General features: G+C 43.6%; 1 long non-coding RNA gene across 1 annotated transcript; it reads right to left on the bottom strand.

Annotated features, from left to right (window-relative positions):
- Positions 1–7,915: 7,915 nt before the first annotated feature.
- On the bottom strand, positions 7,916–19,877 carry LOC111774985 (uncharacterized). Its single transcript, XR_011424087.1, has 2 exons — positions 19,717–19,877; positions 7,916–12,643 (listed from the first exon to the last, which is right to left on the bottom strand). It is a non-coding gene; the product is annotated as an uncharacterized lncRNA (long non-coding RNA).
- Between the last annotated feature and the right edge of the window lie 741 nt (positions 19,878–20,618).

Below are 20,618 nucleotides of genomic sequence, written 5' to 3' on the forward strand. Positions count from 1 at the left end.
CATGTTGTCTTTAACATAAATCTATTGAACTCTTTTGGAGGAAGAAGTCTCATAAATTTGGTATAGCCGACTAATGGGAAACACAGTGTCACTTCAGTGAATGTCACACTTTCAACATACACGCAAAATTTTTACTGATTCTTCTTAAACATCATGGTGCTTCTCCATGTTTTTAATAGTACTCGTCTGACTACAGCATCAGCTCCCAGCAGCTCAGGCTCATCAGGGACGGTGGCTCTCTGGTTGTGTCGTTGTGCCCTTGCTGTGTTCATTAGGTTACTGTAGTCTTTTTGCCCCTCTGAATATGACCCAAGACTTCCTTGCTCTTGAGTTTTTATAGCTGCATTTTAGTTCAGTTTTCTTCTTGGTTGTCATCCTTTAAGTTGCCTGCGTTTACTACGCTTGCATTCCTCACCCTCTCCTCACTCTTTCTAATCACAAAACCAGATTGAAGGATCTCTCCTGGGAATTCCTGTCCACTGTCCCCCTTACACACACAGACCGTGTGCAGACCTGCAGGCTGTGGATGTGGAAGGACCTAAATCACATGTAGAACGTTTGAATCTTAGTGCTGATGTTTATTTTATTGACTTTGAGCAAATTCCTGAACTAAGTTTTATCCTGTTTACTCACCTAGAAAATGGGGGTAGTACTTAGCTCAGGGTCGCGCAGATTAAATAAGAGACTGCGCGTGAAGCATTGGCACAGTGTTCCGAGCTTAGCTCTTGGCAAGTGGTAGCCTTTGCCAAACAATTCTGTTTTCACTCTGCCGGGAAATTAAAATGTTCTACACAACGGAATACTCTCCTGTTGACTGTTTTGGACGCCTGGGATAACGCCTTTTCAGATCAGTGAGGTCACTGGGTTTGAGTTACTTTAATAGCAGATCTCTAAAATGGTTTTTTCCAAAATCGGTATTGCTAATATCTTGGCAGTGAATAATAAGGCAGAGGAAATAGAACAGACTTCAGTGATCATTAACACACATCCTTCAGGGGTTTTCTTCGTTATAAGGAAGGACTGGAAGAGACTGGCACAATTCACTTCAGATCAAGGTCTCATCATATTGGATGCATACATTAATAACCATGTAGAAAGTCTTTAAACTGAACAAAGAATTTGAATACTGAGTTTTGGGTCAAACCCCTATTTCTGTAGCTTCTGTGTTTGCAATTTGAATGCACCAAAGGCCATATACCGACTTAAGGAGCAAAAGTAGAAAACCATGTCTGTATACTACCTAGTTTTTAGTTATCTAAAAGGATCTGTCTGCTATCCAGAGTTGTATCGCAGGGGGAATGGGTAAATGTTGCAAGGTTCATAAATCTTAACATAAAGTAAAGATGCATGTTATAATGCCTAGAGCATCTGGTAAAAAATGATGCTAGAGCTGCTTACAAGAATCAAAATGGAACACTGAAAAATATGATTAACCAAAAGAAGGTGGGGAAAGAGTAACAGTAACAAAAAGCCAATGCAGAAAATAGAAAACAAATAGCAAGAACAGATGTAAGTAAAAAGCAAAAAGTCCTTCCTCCTAAGAAAGGAGCAAGCCAAGGATGTCTAACAATACTAATAATTATATTAAATGTAAGTGTACCAAATAGTCCAATTAAAAATGCAGAGATTGTCATACTAGAAAATGAACAGACGTACTACATACAAATAGTTTGAAGGAAATCAATGGGAGAAGATGTAGCATGCAAGGATTAATCATAAGAAAGTTGGAGTGACTAATATCAGACAAAATAGACTTTTGGAGGCTAGAGAAGATTAGCCCTGAACTAACATCCACCGCTAATTCTTTTTGCTGAGGAAGCCTGGCCCTGAGCTAGCGTCTGTGCCCATCTTCCTCTATTTTATATGTGGGACGCCTGCCACAGCATGGCGTGCCAACTGGTGTGTAGGTCTGCACCTGGGATTGGAACCAGCGAACCCCAGGCTGCTGAAGTGGAGTGTGTGAACTTAACCGCTGCGCCATCTGACTGGCTCCCAAAATACACTTTCAAGACAAAATATTAACAGGTCTACAAAGAAGTATTTCATAATGATCAAAGGAGGGGAAAAATATATCAGACATAATTGTTTCTATACACCTAGTAGAACTTTTAAATAGAGCAAAAACTGAAAGGGAGAAGTACACAAGGTCATAATCATAGTTTGATATTTTAATGCACCTCAGGAATTGATAGGATCTATTTTTTAAAATCATTAAGAGAAGATCTGAATGGCAGTATCGACTACCTTGACCTAACTGACATTCATGGGACACTAGGCTCAACAATTTTGGAAATGCACATGAACCTGACCAAGGTAGACCACATGGGTCATAAAGCAAGTCTCAGTGAATTTCAGATGATTGAAGCCTTGACCACAGGAAATTATATCAGAAGACAATATAGTACAATATCTGGAAAATAATACTAGGGAATTAAATACACTTCTAAATAACCTATGGGCCAAACAAAAATATCACAAGAGAAATTAGAAAATATGTAAACTGAATGACAATGAAAATACAAAGTAGAGGAAGATGGGCACGGACGTTAGCTCAGGGCCAGTCTTCCTCAGCAAAAAGAGGAGGATTGGCAGCAGATGCTGGCTCAGGGCTAATCTTCTTCATAAAAACAAAAAAAGGATAAATATTATAATATGAAAAACTTAAGCCAATAGGTTTTACAACTTAGGTGAAATGAATAAATTCCTTAGAAAAACAAAACTTACCAAGACTGGCTCAAGAGATAGGAAATCTGGTAGGCCCTATATCTATAAAAAGCAATTTAATTTATATTTTAAAATTTTCCTACAAATAAGTGTCCCAAAACATCATTGGTGCATTATAAAGCATTTAAGGAAGAATTAATACCAATCTTAAATAGACTTATTGAGAAAGCAGAGAAGGGAATATTTCTCAAATCATTGTGAGGCTAACCCAATGCCAAAGGCAGACAAAGGAAAAACAAACCGAAACAAGAAAGCAACTACAGACTAACAATTCAGGAAGATAGTTGCACAATCTTTAACAAAATATTAGAAAATAAATCCATTAATATCTAAAAATAATACATCACAACGAAGTGGGGTTTATCAACAGAGTACAAAATAAAGCACTAAAATCCTATGATCATCTCTTTAGATAGAGAAAAATCAGACAAAATGCAACATCCATTCATAATTTAAAACCCAAACTCTCAGCAAACTCAAAATAGATGGGAACCACCTTAATCAGATAGAGCATATGTGAAAAGTGCAATAATATAATGTATAATTATATTTAGACTACTTCAGATCAAGAACAAGGCACAGACGTCCAATCTCAACACTTCTACTCTTTTTTTTTTTTTTTTTCTAGAAATAAACCTTTACATATATCGTAAGCTGATGCTTGGCAGAGGCACCAAAGCACTTTAAGTAGAAAGGATTTTTTTAACAAATGGTTCTGAAACACCTGGATATCCACTGAAAAACAAATCTTGACCCCTACCTCATGCCATAGAAAAAAATTAATTTCAGATGTGTCATAGATCTAAATGTAAAAGCTAAAACTATAAAGCTTTTAGAAGAAAGCATGGAAGAACATCTTCATGATTTGAGGATTGACAAAAATTTTTTAGAATACTGAAATCCATAACCATTCATGAAAATATTGATTAATTAGACTTCTGTTCATCAAAAGACATCATTAAGAAAATGAAAAAGCAAGTCTCAGCCTGGGAACAAATATTCACAAATCATATGCTTGACAAAAGACCTGTATCCAGAATATATAAAGAACTACAACTCAAAAAGCAAACAATCCCATTTTAAAATGGACAAAAATCATAGAACAGGCAAAACTAAAGTGAAAACATTCCCAACAATTAATTTAGAAGACAATAACGAAAGTGAAATGAAAACTTCTATACGTTTAGAAATTTTAAAACACCACCTCCAGATAACTCACGGGTTAAAGAAATTATAATGGAAGTTAAAAAAAAATTAGAACTAAATGATAACAAAAATAAAATGTATCAAAATTCATGGAATATAGCACAACGGTACCTAAGGAGAAAATGTTTCACCTTAAATGTTTATATTGGAAAAACAGAATGGCTGAAAATTCTCCATTTGAAAGACAGAACAAGAGCAACAGAACAAACCTTAGATAAACAGGAAGAAGGTAATAGAAAAAAAAAAATTGGCCCAAATCAATTCTTTGAAAAGGGTAACCTAACTTGAGGGACACTGACCAAGAAGGAGGAAATGAAGTTCAAATTTTAAAATTACGTATAAAAATACGTAAGTACAGAGACAGAAATTTAAAAGACATTAACTGAATACTCTGAATAAATAGATGCTCATGAATTTGATAACTTAAATGAAATGAACAAATTACTAGAAAAATAAAGTGAACAAAAACTGACACAAGAAGAAATGGAAAGCAGAAGAGTTTTATAACTTCTAAAAAAGTCTAATCAGCATTAAAAAAATTTCCATACCACTTACAACCCAAAGTTCATGGTTTTGAAAGATATTTCCACTAAATTTTCAAGAAATAAATGATTCTAATCTTATATAAATTCTCCTGGAGTATTGTAAAAGATGAGACTCCTCTAAACATTCAATGAAGTCTATGTAACATTGATAACAAAATAAGACAAAGACAACAAGGAAAAGGAAAATGGTAGGGTTACCCCACTCATAACCATGGACACTAAAGTCCTTTAAAATATGTTAGCAAATTGAATCCAGCAACTTATAAAAAGAGAATACAACATGTCCAAGTTGGAATTATCATGGGAGTGCAATGGTAAATTAACATCAGAAAAACCAGCAACTGTAACTCTCCACGTTAACAGAGTAAAGCAAGAAACCGTGGGATCTTCTCAGAGGATGTACAAACAGCACTTAGGTAAATTCAAATAACATTCAAAGATAAATATTCAAAATGAAATAAATTGAAAGACTAGCTGAAAGAAATATTTTATTTGAAGATTTGATATTAACAAAACAAATTCAAAGGTATTCAAAGAAAAGTCTTTTAGCAAAGTAGGAATAGAAAAGAACGTGACTGAAACAATGGAAGGTATCTAGTAAAAACCTACAGAAATTTATCTCAATAGTAAAATCCTAGAAGCATTTGCGTTAAAGTTAGAAACAAAACAAGGTTTTCCAATGTTAGTACATCTTTTCAACATTATATTAGAGGTCCTAGCTAGTGTGATAAGACAAGACAAATAACTACAGACATAAAAGTTTGGAAGCAATAAACAAAGCCTGAAATTATTTGCAGATGTCATGATTGTCTACATACAAAATCCAAAGAGATCCATAGAGGATTTGTTAGAAAGAAAAAGATAGTTTAGCAATACGGAGATATAAGTTCAGAAAACAAACAGCCAGCAGAGGAGTTCAGATCCACTGTCCTGCTGAAGACATTAAAATGCTGGAAAAAATATTTTAAAAAAATCTTTTTAAAAGGCACAAAAGAGCTAACAGGATAATGAGATATTACTTGCCCTAACTGAGAGAAGGTTCTCGAAAAGGCAGACCCAGCACTCAACAATCAGTTTTGCCCTGAGGAATTTGCCAGTCCTGAAGAAGTAACAGCAAAACATTAAGGCAAAAACTATCACGAATAATAAATATTATATTGTCATTTCCTAATGATAAAATGGTCCATTTGCTAAAAGACTTAAAAAATTGTTTTCACTTAAATAATATGACCTCAAAAGGCATAAAGCAATGATTTCTAGAATTCTAATGATAAATAAATTGATAAGCTGGACTTTCTCAAAACTAAGAACCTGTTTTTAGAAGAACACTGCTCAGAGAATGAACATACAAACCACAGACTGGGAGAAGATATTTGCAAATCTCCTATCAGATAAAGGACTTGTATCCAGAATGTATAAAGAACTCTCAAAACTAAATAATAAGAAAACAACTCAAGAGGAAATGGGTGAAAGATTTCACCACTTTGCCAAAGTAAACTAAATGCAACACACATCTCAGTGACTGTCTGGATTTTCAGGGGATGGGAACGGCAGGAGGCAGAGACCCCCAGGGGCATGAGAAAACTTTTGGGGGTGATATATACGCTCATTGCTCATTATTTTGATTGTGGTAATGCTTTCATGGCTAATACTTATGTCAAAATTGTATCAAATTATACAATTTATATATATGTACTTTATTGTATGTCAATTATACCTCAATAAATCTATAAAAAATTATAAACCTTCCTATAAAGAAAACACTAGCCCATTTACCTTTACTGGTGACTTTTCCAACATTTAATGAAAAAAAATAACATTCTTACACAAACTCTTTAAGGGAACAGAAAAAAAGGAAACACTTCCCAACTAACCCATTTTACGGGACCATTTTGTCCATAATATCAAAACTTGACGAGGACATTATAAGAAAGAAAAATTATAACCCAAGCTTTCGTGATTTAGAAGTGAAAAAGTAAACAAAATATTAGTGAGTCAACTTTAGCAGTATATAAAAATGTGAATACCTCACAACCAAGTTGAATTTGTATTAGGACAAAAACAAAGCAGGGCGTATGTACAGATGTTTCTTGAACATCCCTGTTCTCAATTTGTGGCCCTCTTCTCTATCCTTCCTCACTGCTTAGTGGTCTTATCCAAACTCACGGCTTTGAATATCATCTATGTGTTAATGACTCCCAAATTGATACCTTCAATCCTAACCTTTTCCTGAACCTATATATCCAGCTGCCCCGCTCACCCTTTCCCCTGGGACGTTTAATAGGCGATGCCCACCTAGTACGTCTACAGTGAACTCTGGGTCCCTCCAACCTGTCCTTACCCCCTCAGGCTCTCGTATCTCATTGCCTTTCAGTGATTTCCTACGCTCCACACTTGGAATGACTGTGACCCGGTCCACTTGCCTTTACATTGAATTCATCCATCATCCTCTCGTCTCCATCTTCAAACATGCCCAGAATCCAACTACTTCTCACCATCTTTCCTCACTGCCAGGTACCATATTTTTATGATTTATGTTTATCATCTCTCTCCCCCACAAGCATGCAAGGTCCCTGAAGGCAAGGCCTTGTCTCTCATTACTACCAAATTCCAGTGCTCAGGACAGTGGCTGCTACAGAGCAGGAACCCAATCAATATTTTTACAATGAATGACCTACAGTAATTTTCACACATCACAAAAACTTAAAAGATTGCTATCAGTTTTGTAAGGATGTCGGTCCACAGGTACACATCCATGTACTGTGAGTGTGAGTATAAAATGTTACAGCCCTTTTAGAGGTCAATTTAACGGCGTCTATTGAAACTTTAAAGATGTGTATCTTGAGCCCAGAAATTTCACTTCTGGCAAGCCACTGGAGAAAACACTTGCCTTGTGCAAAAAGAGTGAATATGAATATGTTCTGCAGCATCAGAATAGTGGAAGATTGGACTACCTGGATGTGCTCGGGCAGGAGACCTGCTGAAATGTCAGACATTGTTCTTGTACTGACAAGAGCTCCAAGTCACATTGTTAAGGTGGAAATTTACGTTGCATAATAATATGTACAGTGTATCCTAATCAGCTAAAGTATATATTTACATAATATCTACATATGCTTGTGAGTGCATAGATAGCAAAATTCCGAAAGGCTACATACAAACTGATGACAATGATTATTTCTGGGGGAAGATGAGATGAGGGGAGATGTCAAGGCAAACTTGATTTAATCTGTATTGATTTGGTTGTTTTGTTTGGTGAGGAAGATTGTTGCTGAGCTACCACCTGTGCCAGTCTTCCTCTACTTTGTATGTGGGATGCCACCACTGCATGGCTTGATAAGCGGTGTGTAGGTCCCCGCCCGGGATCTGAACCTGCGAACCCTGGGCTGCCGAAGCGGAATGTGTGAACTTAACCACTATGCCACCAGGCTGGCCCCTAGTTTGGGTTTACAAATAGAACATATTTATTCATTCCATAAATTTAAAAGGACAGAAAATCAAATGAAGACACAGTTGGTATTACTGGCATTGCTACTCCGTAGCTGTCTGCAGAGGGTGCTACATATCGAGCTGCACAAATAATGATCTGGTTACATTCAACAGTGTCCCAGCAAACCACGCTTAACTTAGTTAATAAAGTCCTAATAGCTCAGTGGAAACGACCTTTGTGGGAGCAGATTATCCTTATATATTGTCAGTGGCAGGTGGAGAATATAATTAACATGCTATCTGTAACTAGGAGCTCTTGAGAGGTTAACAGGCAGTGCATATTTCAACAAGCATCATTTGAATAGATTAATGCAAACTTGGGAATGGTTCTCAGCTCCTTTTACTGAATGTCTTGAGCCGCTAAAACCACCCTGGGAAAGAGCGAATACCACTGAAAACAGGATCGATTTCCAAACCGTTGAAGGCGTTCAAAGTGTTTTAAAACTTCAGGAGCTGGGAGGTGACTCAAAATGACTCCGTGCAAAGATGTGACGAGAACGTGACCATCCTCTGCTGACAAACAGTCAAGACTTTGGGAGGAAAAGCAGGAGGGTGAGCAGCCTGAGCCCCTCAGGTGGTGAAGAGCCCAGCTGAGGTTGTCACCCTTTTCAAACTGTCCCTTTAGCTTTCAAGTATTACCAAGTGATGGCTGAATGAAAGCATATCCTTCTCTTACAATACGAAACATCAGAATTTTCACTGGGGCGTTGCTTCTCACAACCGCTATGAGGAGTTTCTGCCATGCAGGACTTGAGTCGAGCTCTGAGATGGGCACGAACTGGAATGAAGTTATTACCTTCCAGTAAAATTGAACTTTTTACCCCCATAGTTACAAAACTGTAAAAGTACAAAAAATTGACGGTGATTTTTTGGAAGACATTTGCCATACGAGTGGCACAAATCCTAAGGTAAGTGGCCTTAGGATTGTATTTGGAGAGTGCTTCTGTCACTGTGGCAGTTGAGTCGGAAGGGCACTGTCATTTCAAGGGTCTAGCGTGGTGTAAGAGCTCTCCCCTCTTCTCTCATATGCTCTATGCACCGTCCTGAAGGGTGAGTGGAATCTGTATTTCACAGAGAAATAAACTGACGTCCTGGGGGTTAGGTTGGCTGCTGAGGTCCCACAAGGGGCAGAATCAGGATTCAAACCTGGGTCTGCCTGATTCCAAAGGCAGGCAGGCAGGGTCCCAGCACCCCATGCTGTCCTCCCTGGGGTGACCTCTTATCGTATCCCCAGCGTCTGTAAGTGTCCTCGCATCTTTCTGTTTTGTAGGTTTTCCTGTCCAGGCCGAGTTTGCTGGGGCAGGAAGCAGGATTTACTCATGTCTGAATGCTCAGGGTCCTGAGGAAACTAGCCTAAAATACCTTTTTATTTTTATCTCTACCAATTTCTAAAATAAATTCCGATTTCTTATAGCAAGAAAGAAACCATCAAAAGTTCTAAGGAAGACAGTAATTAGAAGCAGGAGGACCCCAGGAGGGAGAGAGGCAAGACAAAATGAAGCTGAGAGGCGTCCTTATGGGTTTGAATGTTTTGAGAAGCAATTTCCACGTCAGTTGGCAATTTAGGATGAATTAGGGATAGGTACTGAGAAAAATCAGCAAATTATTAACTTAGTGGTAACAGAAAGTTGCACTAGAAATGGCATCATGGTACAGTATATACATAGTTGTAATAACGAATATTTAATACTAAATAGTGATTTCACCAAGACTTGTGATACAGCTCTGTTGGGAAGCTAAGTATGTGGGGTGGGGAGGAGATAGCAGAGGGAAATCTTAGCCTTCCAGGGTAGCCAGGCAATGGAAAAATCCAGAAATAGCAGTATAAGCATATTGTTCAGAAATATAGAGGTAACAGGCAGAAGAAACACTGAAGGAGCTAGAAGTGGGGGCTTCTGGGCAATGGTGAGCGGGGTGCTTCAGAGAAGAGGCAAGGGAGCCGCTGCTTTTCATGGTGAGCTTTCCCATTGTACAACTTTTGACTTTTTAAGGTGCATGTAACTTTGAAAGAGATAAAATAAATTATAAAAGTAAAGTGAGTGGCAGCTGGGACCTGTTTCAGAGTGGAAACCACATCCTGAGTTGAACCTTTAGACCATGGGACAGTCTCTGAAGTACTCAAGCGTGAATTCTTGCATGACTGGCCACCTGAAGCATCAAGTAATTTTGGGTGACTAAACTGAAATAATAAAAGATAAACTTTCAGGGTTTCAGTGCTATAGTCGTCAGGACTCTAGCTGTAGAACATAGTGTGGAAAATAAAACAATAAGAATCAGACATTACTTGAGCACGCGTTGCTACTCCAAATTTTTCTGTTTTCTGTTGCTGTCATCAGAGGGGAAAACGAAGCGTATTTTCATAAACAGAGCTCACCTGGACTGAGCAGTCAGTATATATGTATATATATATATATCCCGGACCCTACAGAAACCACTTCCGCCTTTAACCTTTAGATCAACGAACAGTTTCTGAAATGGCAAGCACAATCTACCGTGTCCAGCCAGAAATAGTTTAAGTGGACTAATATTAAATACAACGTTTATTTTAGGGTTTTAGGAGTAAGTGACATAGCAAAATCACACACAACAGAAACCAAAATGGAGTAGAGTAAACCATCTTTTTTAAGCACCTGTTTTTCTTCCCAACTATTAACCTCATCCTGCCTCTCCAAGCTAGGATGCCATTCTGAGGGATGTTTTAATATAAACTGCTAACTTTTGCTGAGCCCCAAGATAGGCCTGGCAGAGCCTTCAACTTTTAGATACTTCCAGAAGAGCTGAAGTTTCAGTTCTGGGGGGTGCAGGTCCACGCTGGAAGAGTTCATAAGGCGTGAACAAACCAACTCAAATAATTGTCAAGGCAGTGTGAAGTTTAAAAAAAAAGATTTACTTTAGGACTTGCCTGGAAGTTGAGTTATTTATGATAGAGCATGTGGATATCTTCGACACATCAAGTCAATATGACAGCGTTTTAATCAAATCTTCTACTTGGTAAAAACGACTTGACAGTGATGTACAAATGGGGCGAGCCACAGGTGTGTACGGCCCTGGGTGGCAGAAAAATGAACAACTCCTTTGCAGGGGGCAATGCCAGTGGGCACGGCCCTAGGAACCAGGGCCTGGTTCCATGATGGTTGATAAAGTAGACATGGCCAGCTCTCTGCAGGGCTGGGCTGCTCCAGTAGTTGGGACCAGTAGAGGCCAACATCTCCTGAGCACCTGCCAGGTGCTGTGTACCGTGCTAGGGGCTTTGTGCGCACAATCTCTGTGCATCCTTGTGCATCACCATCAAGTGTCCCACTGATAGACGTGGGAGCTGTGGCCTAGAGAAGGCCAGGACCACAGGGAGCAGACAAGCGCTAAGGCAGTGCTGTGACCCACTTCTCCAAGCCTGTCCTGTGACAGCCATGCTCCCTGCATCTGTTGCCTCTGAAGGCCACAGGGATTTCCTGTCTGAGCTGCGTGGGTGTTTCCTGAAATAGTCTTCTGGGTCGGAAGGGTGATTGATGTATGTTATCTGTGCCGTCTTTGACATTTAGTTGTTTGGCTCCACCTACATTTGTACTGATGCTTTGGTTTCAGGAAGATCTAGCCCGAGCAACAAATCCTCACTCACGCTGTAGTGGGGGACAGGGAGAAGAGAAGGGACTGACTTAACTGTCCAACCTGGGGTTTACTCAAGATGAAGTTTTCCTTCCTTTCTTAAAACAAAGAAAATAAAACATTTTAAGACCAGCCTTAGTCTCCTAAGCGTAGAATGGACAACATCTCTGCGTGGCTTCTTAGAAACACAGAGGACCCCTGATGCTGGTGCAAAGCTCCCGGCCCTGGTTTAGCATCATTTATGTTGGTTTTAGGAACTATGGCAGCCATCATCTGAAAGTTTTTAGGAGAGCACAATGGAAAAGAAGATGATGTGTTGAAGTAATTCCTAATGAGCTGGCATTGCTAAGAAGAGGGCAGCCCTAGCTGAGCCGCCCCAGATGACACCATGAGGAGGAGAAACTGTCCACTGCGCCCTACTCCAATGCCCGACTCACAGACGCATGACTGACAAGGTGACTGTTGTCCTAAGTGACTAAGTTTTGGTGTACATTGTTACATGGCTATAGCTGACTGAGACAGACGTTTATTAGAAAGAGCCTAAGCTGGAAAGATTCATAGATTCACGGGCCAAGGTTGAATCCAAGCCAGCTAACCTCATGAGACAGAAAAGGTCCACAGAGAAGAAGGTGACACAGGGAGGAAGGTACAGAGGGAAACAGAGTCCCCACGAAGGGGAAGATCAAGCTAGTTCTGTGCTGAGAGGTAAATCCGACGGCCTGATCCTTAGAGGAGAACTTTGCACAACGCCTGCAACGTGGCAGAAAGTCAAAAAGTACCTGTTGAATAAACAAACGAATTTGGGAGGCAGTCAGCCTTCCTGTTCTACTTATCTCCATTCCATCAGCAAAACACATTCCTCCCAACTGTGTCAGCGGGTTTCCTGTTCCTCTTGTGAGCCATTTTGTGCTTCCTAATAAGACTCAGTTTCTCTGCTGTGTTTGTTCACTGGGATTCAAGTGGCTTTCCTCAGGCAAAATGTCAAGGGTTCCAGAATTCTTATACAGGGCACGCTGGAGAGGAGAAATCTGGCCAAAAGGAGATGCTGGAGGTCTCTCTTGTTTTCAGAGTATAACCTATATAGAATAGAACACACAAATCTTAATTGTACTATGTGATAAAAACTCGCATATGTCTACACCAGACGGAGATCTAGAACACTTCCATCCTCCCAGAAGGTTCCCGTGTACAACTTCCTAGGCACCACGAGGTAACCAATATCCTGACTTCTCCCATTATAGATTAACGAACCCCATCCTTGGACTTCAGCTATATGGAATTATACAGCATGTGTGTGTCTGACTTCTTTTGCTCAACGTAATGTCTGAGATTCATACACATTGTTGCGTGTGTAATTTCTTCCGTATTGTATGAATATGCCACAATTTATTGACCTCGTTGACAAACACGTAGGTTTTTTCCGGTTTGCGGCTATTATCAATAAAGCTATGACGCACATTCTTGTACACATGTTTTGTGGACACACGCCTTCATTTCTCTTGGGTAAATATCCAGGATTGAAACTGCTGGATCACAGGGTTGGGCCTATGTCTAACCTTAGTGGATAATGTCTAACAGTTTTTCGAAGTGGGTAAACCGATTTACTTTCTCTCTGGCAATTAAGGACACTTCCGGGTGCTCCATATCCTTGTCAGCACGTAATCTTGTCAGTCTTTCACAGTTTAGCTGCCCTGTCTCATAGGCAGTGGCATCCACTGAGGTTTTAATTTGCATTTCCCCTACAAGTGATGAGGTGGAGCTCTTTCCATGTGCTTATTGGCCATTTAGACATCCTCTTTATGAAGTGCCTGTTCAAGTCTTTTGCCCCTTTCTTAATTGTTTGTCCTTTTCTTATCGATATGTAGGTCTTCTTTGTACAGACATATGTGCTATGAATCTATTCTCCCAGTCACTGACTTGCGTATTAATGATGTCTTTTGTTTAATTTAAGTACTTAATTTTAATGAACCAAGACTTACCTCTTTTATTTTTTTTTGTGAGGAAGATTGGCCAGGAGCTAGCCTCTGTTGCCTACCTTCCTCTTTTTGCTTGAGGAAGATTGCCCTGAGCTAACATATCTGCCAAATCCTCCTCCATTTTGTATGTGGGATGCCACCACAGCATGGCTTGACGAGCAGGTGTAGGTCTGCACCTGGGATCTGAACCTGCAAACTGCAGGCCGCTGAAGCAGAGCACGCAAACCTAACCACTACACCACCAGGCTGATCCCAGGACTTATAATTTCATTTTTAGTTTTTTTAAAGATTTGTTCTGAGCTAACATCTGTTGCCAATCTTCCTTTTTTTTCCTTCTCCCCAAACCCCCCAGTACATAGTTGTGGGTCCTTCTAGTTGTGGCATGTGGGCTGCTGCCTCAGCATGGCTTGATGAGTGGTGCCATGTCTGCACCCAGGATCTGAACTGGTGGAACCCTGGGCTGCTGAAGTGGAGCTCGCGAACTTAACCACTCGGCCCTGGGCTGGCCTCTGGGACTTATCTTTTTAAAAATACAATGTATACATAAGTTATAATGAAAATAAAATAAATACCTGCAAACCTACCCCAAACTTTAGATCTAGAACATGACCCCTACTTGGGAGTGGCATGCCCCTCCTTAAGCCAGCTACTCCCACCTTGCTATTCCCTCAGAGATAACTCCTGCCTTGACTTTTATCATTCTCATGCTTTCAAAAATAGTGTTACCTAATATGAATATATCTCTGAATACATTGCTCAGTTTTGCTTGTTTTTGAGATTTATGAAAATAGTGTCTTATAAGTGTGCTGTCCTCTGAGGCATTGTTTTTTTTTCATTTACTTTGTGTTTCAAAGGTTCATCTTGATTGCTGCATGTGGTTGTGGCTCATCCACATTCACAGCTGCATAATATTCCATAGTATGAATTCTTCACAATTTACTTATGCATTAGCACAGCCAGGGCAATAGAGGTTGTTCTCAGATTTCTTTAAAAACTTTCAAAGAATGCTGTTACGACCCATCTTGCAAATATCTCCTTATGCGCCTGTGGAAGAGTTTCTCTAGGATGTACACCTAGGAGTGGAATATCCCGCTCATGGGAAATGTACACATTCAGCTTTACAAAATACTGCCAAATTGTTTTTCAAAGTGGTTGTACCAATTTATACTCTCACCTGCAGTTAAAGGTGCCCCCATCACCCCATGTTCCCCTCTGACATTTTGAACTATCAGGTTTTAAGATTTTCTCTAATTGGTGGGTATAAAATGGCATCTCATTGTCATCTAAACTTCCATTTCCCTCCTTACTGATGAGCTGGAGCCTATTTATGGACTACTGGTCTTTTGCCCATTTTTCTTTTTTCTTTTTTTTTGAGGAAGATTAGCCCTGAGCTATCCTCTGCCACCAATCCTTCTCTTTTTGCTGAGGAAGACTGGCCCTGAGCTAACATCCGTGCCCATCTTCCTCTACTTTATATGTGGGACGCCTGCCACAGCGTGGTTTGACAAGTGGTGCATAGGTCTGCACCTGGGATCCGAACCAATGAACCCTGGGCCGCCAAAGTGGAATGTGCGCACTTAACTGCTGTGCCACCAGGCCGGCCCCTGCCCATTATTCTATTGGGTTGTTTACTTTTTCCTTATTGACTGTTATAGTTATTTCTTTGCTCTCAATACTATTCCTTTTTTAGTTCTGTATGTTGTGAATATCTTCTCCCAGTGTGTGGCCTGACTTTTCCTTTTCTTTACAGTGTCCTCTAACAAACAGAAATTCTTAATTTTCATGTAGCTGCATTTATTAATCTTTTACAATTAGAACTTTAATATTGTTTAGTAAGTCCTTCTCTATCCAAGTCGATAAGACATTCTCCCGCATTATCTTCTAAAAGTATCAAACTTTGCTTTCCACACTTGAGTGTTTGATCTGTTTGGAATTGATTTCATTGTTGCAAATTTCATTTTTTCCATGTGAATAACCAATTGTGCCAGCACAATTTCTGTCCCTTCCCTGTTGGTCTTTCTGGTAGTTTGCAAAACAGCTCCCCAAAGATGTCCACTTCCTAGTCGCTGGAACCCGTGAATATGTTACCTTATATGGCAACAGAGAACCTGCAGGTATGGTCAGGTTAAGGATGGTGGGGAGATTATTTTGGATTACCTGGGTGAGCCCCATGTAATCAGAAAGGTCCCCATGACAGGCAAGAGTAGACTCAGAGTCAGAGAGATGTACGGACAGAAGCAGAGACTGGAGTGACGCACTGTGACAATCCAGGACAGGGTCATGAGCCAAGGCACGGAGGCAGCCTCTGGAAGCCGGAAAAGGCAGAAAATGCGTTCTTCCCAGGACCCTCCAAATGGAGCACAGCCCTGTGGACATGTTGCAGAGTTCTGACCTCCTGAACTGTGTGATGAAAAATTTCTGTTGCCTTAAGCCACTCAGTCTGTGGTGATTTCTTGCAGTAGCAACAGAAAACTAACACAGTCTTCAACACCACTGCTGTCACACACCACGGTTTCACAGTCTTCTGAGGCTGCTTCTGGGCAATCTATCCTGTCCCATTTGTCTATTATCTATCCTTTTGTAAACACCGCACTGTTTTAATTGCAGTAGACTTATAACAAATGTTGATACCCAGTAAACCGGGTCCTTCATTCTCTTCCTCCCCATGTCTCGGCCACTTGACTCTTCTTAAGCCTTTGATTTTCCAAATAAATTTCAGAACCTGCTTGTCAAGTTCCTTAAAAACACCCTACTGGGGGGCCGGCCCAGTGGCGCAGCGGTTAATTTTGCACGTTCCGGTTCTTGGCGGCTCCAGGTTCGCCGGTTCGGATCCTGGGTGCAGACACGGCACCACTTGGCCAAAGCCATGCTGTGGCAGGAGTCCCACGTATAAAGCAGAGGAAGATGGGCATGGATGTTAGCTCAGGGCCAGTCTTCCTCAGCAAAAAGAGGAGGATTGGCAGCAGTTAGCTCAGGGCTAATCTTCCTCAAAAAAAAAAAAGACCCTATTGGGGTTTTGTTTAAAATTACATTCACTCTCAAATAGTCAGTTTGGGAAAAACCAACCTCTTTCAATATTGAGTTTTCCTAAGAACTGAAGCAACATTTTCCAGGAAGAATGGATTGTCCCTCTGTGGCCTTGGATTGCTTCTCTTCAGCTTATCTACTAGATATGTTATTCAACTTCTGACCTTATCTGCTTTGCCAAAGCTCAGGGAAGGGCAACCCGGGTGACCTCACCCAGGAGTAGGCACAAGCAGGTGTGGCCCAATGCCGACCAAGAATTCCAATGTCAAGACCCTAAATTGTGTTCAGAAGCGTGGAGCATGGGAACTTCCAGGCCACAGAGATGAGGGGTCAGAAGCGGTGCCATGGCATCCCGGACCACTGCAAGAGGGAGTCACAGGGAGCAGAACCCTGGAACCAGGGAGCACAGGGGAGACGGACAGAAAGGAGAGACACGGACCCCACGCATAAGCCAAGTGAAGCCTCCTCCCATTTGAATGATTCCCAGATCCTGGCCTTGCTCCCGGGAGGCCCGGCTCTGCTTCATTTCCGCCTTCACACAAAACACCCCTTTCCGCCCTCCTAGTAGCCTGTGTGGGCTTCTCCACATGATTCAACAGGCCTCACCCATATCTCCTCCCACATCAGCACCCACAGCACAGGCCTCCACAGCACCTGTCACCCTGCCCCGCTTTTCCATCCCCACCGCCTCATTCAGGTGCATCTCACGTTCCACTGGGGCTCTTGTGTTGGGGCCAAACCCGTCTCGGCTCGCCCTGAGGCAAACCACCTTCCCCAGCTTCTAGTCGCATCAGTCTGCAGCCCAGCACTGAAACGGCTCCTGCACGGCCACGGCACCACCCGTTCTGGAAGTCTGAACATCTCACCTTGACATTCAAGAGCCCATGTGCTTTGTTTTCATTGCCTCTCAAACTTATCCCTCCTCTCAGCCTACAAGCGACCCAAACTGTGACAGAACGGACTCTCTTTGGGCTCACACTCTGGTCCTCAGGAGCCCTTGTCCTGCTTTTCACTCGACCTGCAGAGCCATGCTCCTTGCATCCTCTCAGGCTGCACAGGACAGTGACCCTCTCAGGTCCCTTAGGGATGGGGACCACATGACAAGTCAGGACACATCTCAGCGGTGGTTACTAGTGCTCAGGAGCACATGTGCATCGGTCCCTGGCCAGCAGTCCAGCCATTGCCACGACTCCCGTGTCCTCTGTCACTTCTCCTGCTCCACCTACGGCCCCCACTCTTCTCTCTTCAGAAGGCACCTGCCAGCACCTGGGCTCTCCCAGTCACCGAAGCTGCCACTCACCAGAAGGGTTCCACCCAGGCCCCTTTCCTTTCCTTAAAGCACCTGTGGGTGTGACAGATGCCCACAGATCTCAGGGATTCCTCTCCTCTCCAGGATAAATGCCTTTTTCTTTTTTTCTTCAGGTTTCTGTACTGAATATAAATACTCAGGTTCACAAACAATCTCTAATATATATATATATATTAGTAAAAATAAAAACCACAGAGATAAAGCTGGAGTCCCACTGACCCCCTCTCCTTCTAATCTGGCTCCCCTAATCAGAGTAACCTCGATAACCACTTGGGATGTCTTCCAGCCTTGAAATAAAGTTTTATAAAGAAATAAAGTTTTGCTGCATTTTTACATAAATTATATTTTATGTACTGATGACCCCCGACCGTCTTCTTTATTGTTGCTTATGTTGAAATATTTTCTCTTCCTATTTGGAATAGAAAGATAGATACATGGTCCAACATTCACAAGGTAGAAACGGACAAACGAGGAGAACGCTCCGTCACTCACTACCGTCACTGGGTGGAGGCCTGCTCCAACCAGGACACCTGTCCCCGCCCCTTACCCTGACTGACCTGTTCTCCAGGCACTTGTCACCACCTGGCACATTATAAGTAGACGTGCCGCGCCCGCCGCCCTGTCCCAGCCGCCTCAGCCAGGCGGTGATGGGAGGAGAGCTCCGGAGGCAGCCAGGGGGGCCGGGCGCCGCAGTCCTGGGACTGGAGAGACGTCCTTTGGGGAAGGGCACAGAAGAAAGTTGAGGACAGAGGTGCAAGCGGGAGGAGGGGAAGGATGCGGCTCGGAGGACGTCGAGGGTGGGGTGGGAGAGCGCCGGGTCCGGCCTGCTCATTTTCTAGGACACTTCGCTGGGCAGGGCCACTGCTGCGTCCTGCCTCCCTCTGGCCGGCACTGAGCAGGCCCGACCCGCCCTCTGCCCCGAGGCCACCTCAAACCCATCCAGGAGCCGAGGGAGGGCAGGAGACGGTCTTTGGTGGACCCCACGCCCAGCGCCGGCTCGGGCGCGTCTCTACGGGATGGATCGCCGAGGAAACCGTGTCGCTGACCCCAGCCAGCCCAGACGCTTCCGCTTCGCTCCCATCACTGGGGCGCGGAATCGGAGGCCCAGGGAGGGGCGCGCTGCCACCGCCGTGGGCGGCCTGAGGCCCCGCGCCTGACCTCCGTCCTGGGCTGTCCTCTCCTGGCAGCTGGCCAGCCCTGGGGGTGGGCGGTGGCGGGCAGGGCCAGGGTTCGCAGTGTCACCTGGTTGGGTAAGTGGGTGGCGGAGTGACGCATCCCCGCATAGATGCGTCCTCCCGGGCGCTCTCTCCGCCCCGCTTCCTCCCTGGGGACGGCAGGGGCGCTGGCACTTCGGGTCCCTGTCTTGCCCGCGGCCTCGCGCGCCCAATCCGCGAAGTGGCCGTTTAGAGAAGGGATGGTGAGCCAAGCCGCCCCTTACACTCCCCGAGATCCCTAGCGGAGCCCCTCTGGCACAATTCCAACCTCCTCTGTGCCCGCGCCACCAGCCCTGGCCCGGCCTGGGGGGACCTTGATGCCTGGGGGCAGCGGGGCCGACCCCAATCTGGCGCTCACCGCTCCGGAGACCAGCTGGGAGTCCGCTCAGGCTTTGGCGCCTGAGAGCCGGGATCTGGGGGCGACAGGGTCGGTAGGACCAAAGGAGCCACCGCGCCACGTGCAGCCCGGCAGCCCGCCAGCCGCACGGGGCCAGCCTCCTCCGGGCCGTGGTGCCGGAGCGGCTCGGGGCGCGCCGGGCTGTCCGCCTGTCCCCCGGCCCGCGCCTGCCCGCCCGCCGGCCCGCATCCCTGTGGCCCCGCTTCGGCTCCCTGCGAGTGCGCACCTGGCTGGCCCGGCGGGGTTGGCTGCCAGCTCTGCGGCCGCTGCGCCCCGGCACACGGTGGCCACGGGGGCTCCTGTCCTCGCGCCTCCTCCCTGGCTCTCCAGTTCGAGTTGCACGGGAGAGGGAGGCCTCTGGGCGTCCCTGGAGCCAGGTCTGGGAATTGCACTTCTTTCCTCGGTCCCAGCGTGCCTGCAGCACCCCCTGCAGTGAGTCCCTTGCACGGTCGCCGGGGACGCATACCCAAGCACGGCAGTGACAAGCGGCCCCCTCCGCCTCTGCGGGTTGTATAGTAGCCTTGAGCGTTGGAGTTACAAGGTCTTGATTTGAATCAGATGTCCAATATACAGAAAACGACGCAAAACAAATGTGAAGCTTAGTGAATTATTATAAAATCAACACCCTTATAACTACCATCCAGGCCAAGAAACTGTACTTTTCCAGCCGCCCCAGAATACTCTCCCCGGGCCTCATTCAGATCTCAACCACTTCTCTCCTTCCAAAAGTGCCCGCTGTCCTGACTTTAACAGTAATTACTCTCGAGTTTCTTTATAGTTTTTAATCATCCAAATGTGCCTCTCTAGACGCTATAGATTAGTCTTGCTTATTTTGTTGATGTCTGGCAAGTCTCTGTTAATCTGCAGGTTCCGTCTCCATCTCTTTCCCTTATATTCCTGGAAGAACCTGAGCCATGTACCCTGTCGAGTTCTCGAGTCTGGACCTTGCAGATTGCATTCACACAGCGCAGTTCAACACATCCCTCTGTTCTCCACATTTCCTGCACGTGGACAACTGGGTCCAGAGGCTGGATCAGACTCAGGATCAAGTTTTTTTTGTTTGTTTGTTTTTTAGGAAGATTAGCCCTGAGCTAACTACTGCCAATCCTCCTCTTTTGGCTGAGGAAG

The sequence above is a fragment of the Equus caballus genome, chromosome 1 (genome assembly GCF_041296265.1).
Source record: "Equus caballus isolate H_3958 breed thoroughbred chromosome 1, TB-T2T, whole genome shotgun sequence".
In the NCBI taxonomy this organism is placed as follows: domain Eukaryota; kingdom Metazoa; phylum Chordata; class Mammalia; order Perissodactyla; family Equidae; genus Equus; species Equus caballus.